Raw genomic sequence first — 10,708 nt, forward strand, 5'->3', positions numbered from 1 at the left:
ATGCGCAGCGATCTGCGAAGCACAAGTTCATCCTAGTCATCATTGTAATTGTTGATTAATGATCATCGGATCGGCAGAGGTGAAGCTGGAGGAGCAAGCAGATGGGATGGCGGAGCTCAAGCGGATGGCAGTGATCGGATCTTGGCTCCGGGCTAGTTGAAGCCCAGCAGGCGTAAAGTATTGGAATATTTATAAATACATTTTAAATGTGTAAATGTAATTCATGGAACATACAAATATGAATCAATAAAAAAAGGGAAATCAATGTGGAATTGTGTGGTTTAAGCGGCATTTATTTGGGGGCCTTGGGATTGTTTGGGAAAAAATCTGTTGAAAGCCAAATCTAATTTTTTTTCTGATTTTTTAAAATAACTTTTTTTAATTTTTAAAATTTTGTTCTACATTTTTAAAAGTTTTTTTCTGAATTTTAAAATTTTTTTTCTAAATTTTAAACATTTTTTTCAGATTTTTTACATTTTTTAGAATTTGTTACATTTTTTAAATTATTTTAACTGACAAATTTGAATTTGAATTTAACTGCCAAATTTGAATTTGAATTTAACTGCCAAATTTGAATTTGAATTTAACGACGATCAGTGATGCTCATCTGCATCAGTGATGCTCATCTAGCTATTTTGCATTATTGGGACAAAATGGCATCTCACTAACTGCCAGTGATGCTCATCTAGCTATTTTGCATTATTGGGACAAAATGGCATCTCACTAACTGTCAGTGATGCTCATCTAGCTATTTTGCATTATTGGGACAAAATGGCATCACACTAACTGTCAGTGATGCTCATCTAGCTATTTTGCATTATTGGGACAAAATGGCATCGCACTAACTGCCAGTGATGCTCATCTAGCTATTTTGCATTATTGGGACAAAATGGCATCGCACTAACTGCCAGTGATGCTCATCTAGCTATTTTGCATTATTGGGACAAAATGGCATCGCACTAACTGCCAGTGATGTTCATCTAGCTATTTTCTCCCAGTATTGAAATATAGCTGAATGAGCATCACTGATGCAAAGCCCAATTTCTAGCCTTCCAATATTGCAATATAGCTAGATGAGCATCACTGATACAGTTGAGCATCACTGATGCAAGTGAGCAAAAATTTCCATCCAATTTGGCCGTTTCCCAAACTGGGGTAACAGGCGAACAGAAACCAGCAGCAAGCAACTGAAAACTGGTATAAACTGTTATAAAAACTTTTGTCCAAAAATAATAATTGGTATAAACTGTTATATTTCCTATTATTCATTTATACCTATTTGTTGCCGACAACAACAGCTTGATGGCAACAACAACCTTTTTACAACAACATCCCTACAGCAGCCCATCCAAATTTCCGAACATTTCCATGCAAATTGCCCGTTTCCCAAATTGGGGTAACAGGCGAACAGAAACCAGCAGCAAGCAACTGAAAACTGGTATAAACTGTTATAAAAACTTTGGGCCACGAAAAACGTGCCAGTGTGACCATATTGTAAATTTTGTCCAGGTTTCAAACCATTTCGGAGCCTGCGCACGTTAGCGGAGACTCAAACCTTTTGAATCCAAATTTAGGATTTATTTTACAACTGCACCTGGGCACACTGAAACTGATCGTCGTTAAATTCAAATTCAAATTTGGCAGTTAAATTCAAATTCAAATTTGGCAGTTAAAATAATTTAAAAAACAGTTAGATTTTTCCCCAAAACAATCCCAAGGCCCCCAAATGAATGCCGCCTTTAACAAACCTTTCTACATTGATTTCACGTTCTTTTATTGATTCATATTTGTGTCTTAAATCAATTACATTTACATATTTAAATTGTCTTTATAAATATTTGAATTATTTACGCCTGCTGCAGGGTTTCGGAGCCAAGATCCGATCACCGTCTCTCTCTACTGCCATCCGGTTGAGGTCTGTCCTGCCAGCTGCTCGCTCCTCCAGCTTCATTTCTGGCGATCCTAAAATTATATAAAATTATTGGTAGGTATTTATATTAAATTAAGTATGCAGTTTTGTTAAGCTTATAAAAACTAATTCCGAACAGCTTTCCAAATTGAATTTCATGAATTTTTGGTTGAATTATGAACCATTGAAAATTAATTTTTGGCTCATTTTTGTTTAAATAATTATTTATTAATATTGTTGTAAAAAGATTGTTTTTATTGTTGTAACAAAAACAAGGCTGAAATCAAGACATTTTCAGTACAATTTCATACATTTCTGGGAGTGAAGTACCAGGCGCACAGAATCAGCAGAAGGTGGATTTTATTTAGTGCAAACGAATATTTTCACTCAAATTACGATATTATTTTTGCTCAATTAACGATATCTCTCAGATCTACGCATCAGCTCATCTTCGCTCTCCTTCTCTTTGTTCGTTAGTTACGATCTTCGGGGCATTAAGCAGCAAAGTTAAGAGCACGTTATTTATTCTCTTAATTACGATTCCGCTTAGCGCTGCGAGAGCTGACCTTCGCTCTCCTGCTCTGTGTTCGCCAGTTACGGTCTTACGCAAATTAAAGAGTAAAGATGAGTGCATCCCATTACTTGCGAAGACCGTATCTGAGATGCGCAGCCAAGGGAAATATCGTAATTTGAGTGAAAATATTCGTTTGCACTAACGTAAATCCACCTTCTACTGTTTCTGTTCGCCTGTTACTTGACTCCCAGAAATGTATGCATTTGTACTGATAATGTACAAATTGAAGTCTTGTTTTTGCTACAACAATAAAAACAATATTTGTACAATAAAAACATTTAACAACAACAACAGTTGTTCGGTTCCATTGGGTCTTTGAGTTATTTTAATTGTTGCTCTCAAAAGTCATCGAGCTGATCTATGCAATCAGTGAGATAATGAGTAGAAATGTTAAATTTGAGTAAAAATAATGGTGTGCACTCAAGAGCAGTAGAGCGAAGACCGTAGGTGACGGCAGCTCTGAGCAATACGGTAACTTGAGTTGTTTTAATCGTTGCTCCTAAAGAGCCATTGAGTCAAAGAGTTATGGTAACCGCTGCTCTCATGCTCTCTCTCTCTTCGTTTCGAACAACTTTCGAACACAGAGGCCGAAAGCTCAGATGAGCTGATCTGTGGCGAAGAGTGAAAACAGTGAGTGGAAGTATTAACATTGAGTGACAATATTGATTTGCACCAATGTAAATCCACCTCCTGCTGATTCTGTTCGCCTGTTACTTGACTCCCAGAAATGTATGAATTTGTACTGAAAATGTTCAAATTAAAACCTTGTTGTTGCTACAACAATAAACACAATATTTTTACAATAAATGCATTTAACAACAACAACAGTTGTTCGTTTTCATTACGTCTTTGAGTAACTTTAATCGTTTCTCTCAAAGAATTAGCGACCTGATCTGTGCAATGAGTGAGAAATGTTGAATTTGAGTGAAAACAATGCTGTGCACTCATTTCGGCTCTCCAAATCCCCAAAGGCCGTAAGTGCCGAGCAAAGAACAGGAGTGCGGCGACCGTAGCTGACGTGCAGCTCTGGAAATCCATTGAGTCAAAGAGTTATGGTAACCGCTGCTCTCAAGCTCTCTCACTCTCTTAGTTTCGAACAACTTTCGAACACAGTGGCCGAAAGCTCAGATGAGCTAATCTGTGGCGAAGAGTGAAAATAATGAGTGGAAGTATAGGAATTGAGTGAAAAAATATTGCTTTGCATAAATAAAATCCACCTTCTGCTGTTTCTGTTCGCCTGTTACTTTAAATCGAAAAATTTATGAATTGTACTGAATTTGGCCAGATTTGGGTTCTTAATTTTGCCTACAACAACAACAACCACATCCTCTATATAACAACAACAATTGTACAACAACAACACGCGCCGATCGCGCTGATCTTTGCGATGATTCAGCATCTTTTGGGCTGAATAAATTTGCAAGAACCGGGAGGTGCCAGTTCAAGGCATACTTTTGCGCTGAGTATATACTGGGAACAGTTTGTAATGCTGAGTTTATACTGGGAACAGTTTGTAATGTTATAGTTCGCGTTTCGGCCCACAGATGGCCTCCGCAAAAACCCCAAAAATACCAAATTTATATTTAAAATCTAAGAAAAATCTAGTTTACTATAGAAAAAATATTATTTTAAGCAGGAACACACAAGAAATTACATTTTAACGGGGACTTCAATCCAATTAAAATAATTTGTATGCCAAAATACTGCGTCTACGGGGATTGTAGATTGTACTTACAAAAACAAAAAAAAAAAAGAAGACAATCTACAAATATCCCTTCCTTAACCCTAACAATTTTCAATCCATTCAATAGCTTCCAGATTGCTTCAGTGAAATCAGAACATCAGTTCACTTTACTTGGCACAATCAAATGGAATCAAATCACACAAATCAGGGCAAATCGCTGTAGCAATTTGCCCCAGGATATGGCATATATATATGGGGAATATATGGCATGTATGAACAGGGGCCAACAACCCCGGACAAATCGTGGGCATAAAGCATAACTCACGCTTATGATTTTTAAGGGCACATCAAAGACCAGGACGGACCCCGAACCCCGTTCCTTGGAGGACACTATATAACCAATAAACATTGTTGCAGGATTGCTTGTTTTTGCAGCTAATAAAATCATAAAAAATAAGCAAATAGCCGGGGCATAAGTGGCCAAAAAAAAAAATAAAAGAAGAGGGAAAGGCTGGGGGCAGGCAGGGGTTAAGGGTGGTGGCGCAGCCATGACAAGTGGATTTTTTATCACTGGCCTCTCTCGGTGAGATGGAATAAAATGGAATGTATGGATGAATGGCTTGCTCGTTTTTCTTTGGATTTTTCTTAGGCTAGATACGGTTTGCACTGAGAGAAAAAATAATTGAAGCAAGGAAAATAGTAATATTTATTATTTTACATTACAATTTTAATATTTATTGTATTTTCTGATGGGTAAAGTCTACTTTCTTATCTTAAAATAGTTGAAAAATGTATTTTATATTAAATAAGTATATAAATGAATTATAAAATATATTTAACATTAATAAAATATAAAAAAAAATTAAGTAACATATTTAAAATTAATTTTCTTTGATCAATTTAATAAATAAGCCTCAATTTTATTTCAATAAAATCCCACAGCTTATCTTCGATTTTTCTTAATTTTCTAGGATCCGAATTTCTTTCCCCTGCATAGAAAAGAACTTCAGGGGGGTGTGGCTCACCCAATGGCACCACAATGCATGCAAATTGTAACAAGGATAATGGCAAACTCTCAAAAGACCACCGCAAACAGGACGACAAAGTAGCACGCGGCAGCAGCAGGCAACCCCCGAAAAAATATACAAGAAAATATCCACACAAAAAAAAAGTGACGTAGACGCAGACGCAACCCCGCTTTTAGTGCCACTTGACAAATTGGTCAAGTGATTTTGCACAAAAAAAAATAAAGGAGAAGAAGGAGAAAGGGACCCAGGACCAAAGGATGTGGGAGAAGGCAAAGGTCAGGCGAAGAAAATTTGTAGAAGGGCAGCAGGTCAAGCGGCAAAGGAAGAGAATAATAAATACAATTTGTATTATTTTATGAAAGAATTAGATCAGTTTCAAGATTAAGAAGATCCTGCAGGATCTGCCAAGGAATAACCTGGAGAATTTTAAGAAAGCTAAGACTAAGACTATGCACTATGATTTTTCTTAGTCTTTTCCTTTAGAATATACCCCAAAATATATATTTCAAGGCTCAGATATATCCTTTTTCCGGCACATCTCTAATCCATCTCTATAGAAATCCCCTAAAATCGCTTATGGTTAAATTTCCACCCAACTCTTTGCCCTTTTTTATTGCCACTCGCGGGGGTTGTGATATAACTTATATACATACTTACATATATATCCACCGATTGACAAATTGCTTGTCTACGTGTGTGTCCTTCCAGGGGGGGATGATGATGGCTATATATCCTGGCGAATTCCCTCAGAATGTATCGCTTGTAATTGTCTGTTTGATGGACCAAACAATTTTGATTGAATTCAATTACGACGCCAACCCCTTTTCGGATTTCTTTTTTGTATTTCTTCCTTCCAGCGTTGTTCGTTGTGGGTTTTAGTGATTTGCAATAATTTCGATGCCCATATATGTGAAATATGCCGTTGTCATGGTTTGTTTATTCAGTGCGGATGTCCTTCGGCCAAGTCCCTTCCCGCCCTGCCCCCTGGGTGGCCTTAACCCACTCAGGGAAAGGTACTGGAAGAAATCGAAGCCTGAAAAATAAGAATATTTATTATTTCACATTACAATTTTATTATTTATGAGTTTTTTTATGTGTAAAGTCTACTTTTAGTCCTCTTTCTTGTCTTGAAATAGTTTAAAAATATTTTTAAAATTAATTAAACTTCTAAAATAGATATATAATATTTTTAAAATTAATAAATTAATTACAAATAGTTAAGTAATATATATTTAAAATTAATTAAGTATTTCAAATTGTTAAATAACATATTTAAAATTAATAAATATTATTATACAGGGATTTCGTAATAGTTTTTAAAATGTTTTAAATTAATTAAATGCGATTTTGTATTTATTTATTTATTTTTATAAAATCTCAGGTAGCCTAAAATCTTATAAAAATATGTAAATAGGTTTTGGGTAGCGTAAAAATGTATAAAAATTAAAAATAAATAAAAAATCCCTTCAGTTTAATATAAAACAAATCAAAATGTATTTTTTCTTTAGCTAAGATCTCTTTAAAAATGTTCTAAAAAATGCTTAAAAAAAAAAACTAATTAAATTTCCTCTTTTAAAAATATTTCCAGTCAGAGTTCAAGTCACTACTTACTTACATTTCCCAGTGCAGGCCCGCATGTGTCTGCCTTTTTAGCCTTTTTTCTTGGCCTTTTCTTGGTGGGTAACCGGCAGCAAGGACCCTCAAGTCGAAAGGGTTTCGGTTTCGGTTTCACTTTCTTTGTTTGTCCTGGCCAAGTAGATTAAGTGATTTCCAAGTCATGTCCTTTTTTCCATCGCCGTTTGCTGTTTGCACCCTGATGGACTGCTGCCAAAAAAAGGAGAAAAAAGAAGTCATGTCATGGCGATTCCATGTGGGCTTTGTGTTTATATTACAAGGGTTATTGAGCAAATCACCGGGCGACCAGGGAACGGAACGCATAAAGAGGAGCTACGAAATCTAGTTTGTGTTGGCATAATTTGTTTGATTTTTATTGGACGAAGATAGTATAGTAGTATGTGACCGTGACCGGGCCCTGGCAACCCTTCTCTCCGTTATTATTATTATTATTTTTTTTGTTTGCCGTTTGTGCCAAGTCATATTAGTCGCTTTTTTCGGCCCCGACACGTTTTCGTTATTAATTTTTATTACGAGTCCAGGCGTTTTTGGGCATTTGGCAAATTGAATTTATTTCCAGGCAAAAAACAAAGATCCTAAAAAACTGCAGGGAGGGGGAGGTGAGGCCCTAACAAGGCCATTAATGAATGGGGTTGGGGATGGTGGGTGGTGGGTGGTTGGTTTGTTGGTTGGGGTTTGGCATATCGAGCCCTGGTCTCCAAGGACCTCTCACGAAGAAGACGCATAAATATCAGAGCGACCATAAATTCCGCCAAGTGCCATTAATTTCCTGACATTCTATATGCATATGTGGGGGCAGGGCAGGGAGGGGAGGCCTTCGAACCCGGAAAAACAAATATAACCATTGTTCCAGGACCCCCAGATCCCAGGATCCCAGATCCTGCCGGAAATAATGATTTACTCGCTGCGAAAAGTTTCGCTGGCATACATTTTTAATATCAAACAATTTGTAATAAATAAATGGCAGCAGCACAAATGTCAGCCGCGACAGGATGCTAAAACTTGAGATGAGCAAAGGGGGGGAAAGTGGGTGGGGGAAATATATAAAAAAAAGTGTCTGATAAGTGTAGGTTTTCAAGGGGAACCTCTTGTAAATATTGGCATTATTATTATAAATTTATTAAATTAATATAAATTAAATTTAAGCATTTACTAAGTTCCTTTTTTATTTAAAATTATTTTTATTCGAACATTTTTTGAATGAAAATCTATTAAAAAATGTTCTAAGCTTACAAAAAATGCTTAAAAAATTAGCTTCCAATTTTAATATTAATTTTAAAATGTATAATAAATTTAAGGTATATTTTTATGTTATTAAAGTACTTTAAAGACTTTTGAGCCCGATTAAAAATAGTTTAAAGCTTAAAAATTATATACGTAAGTCGAAAATTACTAGCTTCTTAACTTTAATGTTATTTTTTAAATTTATAAAAGTTTTAGATATTTTTTGTATTATTAAATTTCCTCAAATCCCTTTAAATTTGTATCATAAAAGTATTTTAAATAAAGTCCTATTAATTATAGTTTTAAGCTTTAAATAAATCTATATTTTGGTTTCAAATAATTGTTTTCAAACTTAAATATGTTTTTTTAAATTCATAATACAAATTAAAGGTATATTTCTAGGTTACTTAAATTTAATATAAATATATTTTAAGGCTTTAGGGGTTTTGTATTAGCCCGGTTTTAATATTGGGTTTTAATATTCAGCTTCAACCAGCCTCCTTTCTTGTTACTAATTTTATTTTATTAAAATATTATACTAGTTATATAATTTATAATAATATTTTACCTTTTCTTCCCCTCCTCTTCTTCCTTCTTTTTTTATTCTTGATATATTTTCTATTTTATTTTTCTCATTTTTTTATGAATCCTCTGCTTTCTATAGCTCTGCTCGCCAAGATTTAGCCATATTGTTATTTTAATTTGGAAAATTGCGACAATCACAATGCAGCGCCTTCAACAATAACAAATACACACTGAGACACACACACACACACTGATACACACACACACAGCATGCATATGTATGCAGTTCTTCTGCCAAAGAAAGAGATGGACTCGGTGAGCTGACTGTGTATTTGTCTACATGACAAGTAGGCAATATTTGCATACTCAATTGCATTGTAAATTTTTCTATGCAGCACACACACACACACACACACACAGACACACATAGCTAGCACACACACTCACACACTCGTCGCGCCTAAGTGTATGCAATGCAAAAAGATGCAGAAACTGAAACAGAGAAAAGGAATTGTGAGCGAAATAAGAAATAAGGAAAAAAAATGCGCTGAACAAAGCAATCAGAGCAGGTGCCTCTGTGTGTGTTGGTGTGTGTGTGTGAGGTATAGGTGTGTGCACTGCCTCTCTCTGTATGTGTGTTGATGATGACTGTGACGACAAAGAATCCGAGAACGATGACGACAACGTATGTACAGTTTTCATTTGAATGACAAAAAGTCAGGTGGGCCAACACTCAAGCACCTGTATGTGTGTGTGCGAGTGTGTGTGTGTATGTGTGTATATATATATACAATATGCGGTGCTAGGCCGCCGCCGCCACCCACCAAACACTTAACATATTCTAATTATTCATGCTTATTTTATATTGTGTATGGGCGCTGCTTTGTCGTTAAAAAAATACAAAAAAATATATATAAAAACAAGCTGGAAAGGGGCTAAAAAACAGAGCAAAACCCTTGGCTGTCTTATTAAAAATTACAAATAGTCAACGCTTAATTATGGTAGAGAGTGTGTGAGCTTAGGACGGACCGAAGATAAAAGCTAAGCCCTAGAGACAACTATCAAGAGCTGTCCCTTGGCTCTGGTAAAAGTAATAAATAAATTTGGAAAAAATATAAATTAAATAAAGAAAACCACAAATCGCTTTTTAGTTTTTATTTTTTAATATTTACATTTTTTTTTATAATTATTTTCTTTGTTTTATGTGCTCACATCACTCATACGCCCTGTTGTAGCCTTGGGAAAATTCATGTTTTCTATGAAATATTTTTGTTATTTAATAAATTATTAGTTTTAATTTAATGATATATTTTTAAAGATTTTTTTAGTATTAGAAAATATTTATATTTTCCTTTTTTTGTGGGTTCACTTTAAGCATAGCCTACTTTTGTTTTGCTACCAATAAATAGTGCAAAGACGTAAAACAAGCCAAGATGGCCAAGAAACACTGAGAAAAAAGCCTGTAAAGCTTAGCCATATTTTTAAAATAATATTAATTGTATAAATACTTTAAAATACAAAGTAAGTTAGATAAAAACATAAAAATAAAATGTCTTAAAAATGTTTTCCTACCTAAAAAACATTCTTTAAGCTTTTCTAAATATGTAATTATATTTAATACCATTTTTGGGCCAGTGTAGCAAAGTACAAACCAGCAGCAGACTGAAGCCTTTTGCACCAATTTTTGTGACGATGTCAACAGCAGCAAAGGCAAGAGCGTGCCAAACGGGGTTTCCCCTCTGCCATTCCACGCACTCCACACACACACGCACGCACACCAGCACTCACACACACACACACACAGACACAGGCAGAGGGAAAACTAATGTTGATGACAATGTTATGGGCGTCATGACAGCCATAAGCGCACTCGACAGTCCGGACTGGGCGTGACACCTGCACCAGCGTTGATGATGCAACCACCTCACCTGGCACTTGTCTCCCTGCCTGCCCCTTACCCCACACGTTTCACCCTTCCTTGACTGCGCAGTAAGACGGGCAAAAAATGATTATTATAAAAAATATTGCAGAAAGTCTAAGGAATTATAGAGAGAGAGGCCGGAGATGTAGTAAGTTTCTAACAGCAGCTAATGAGCTTTTCTCAGGAATATCCTTAGGAAAATCTTAAA

At 35.5% G+C, this 10,708-nt stretch overlaps 1 long non-coding RNA gene across 1 annotated transcript; it reads right to left on the minus strand.

The window, feature by feature from the left end:
* Positions 1-1,831: 1,831 nt before the first annotated feature.
* Positions 1,832-7,011, minus strand: LOC138929275 (uncharacterized). Its single transcript, XR_011445692.1, has 3 exons — positions 6,811-7,011; positions 5,853-6,228; positions 1,832-1,962 (listed from the first exon to the last, which is right to left on the minus strand). It is a non-coding gene; the product is annotated as an uncharacterized lncRNA (long non-coding RNA).
* Positions 7,012-10,708: the final 3,697 nt, after the last annotated feature.

This window comes from Drosophila kikkawai, chromosome X (assembly GCF_030179895.1).
Source record: "Drosophila kikkawai strain 14028-0561.14 chromosome X, DkikHiC1v2, whole genome shotgun sequence".
NCBI classification, from domain to species: domain Eukaryota; kingdom Metazoa; phylum Arthropoda; class Insecta; order Diptera; family Drosophilidae; genus Drosophila; species Drosophila kikkawai.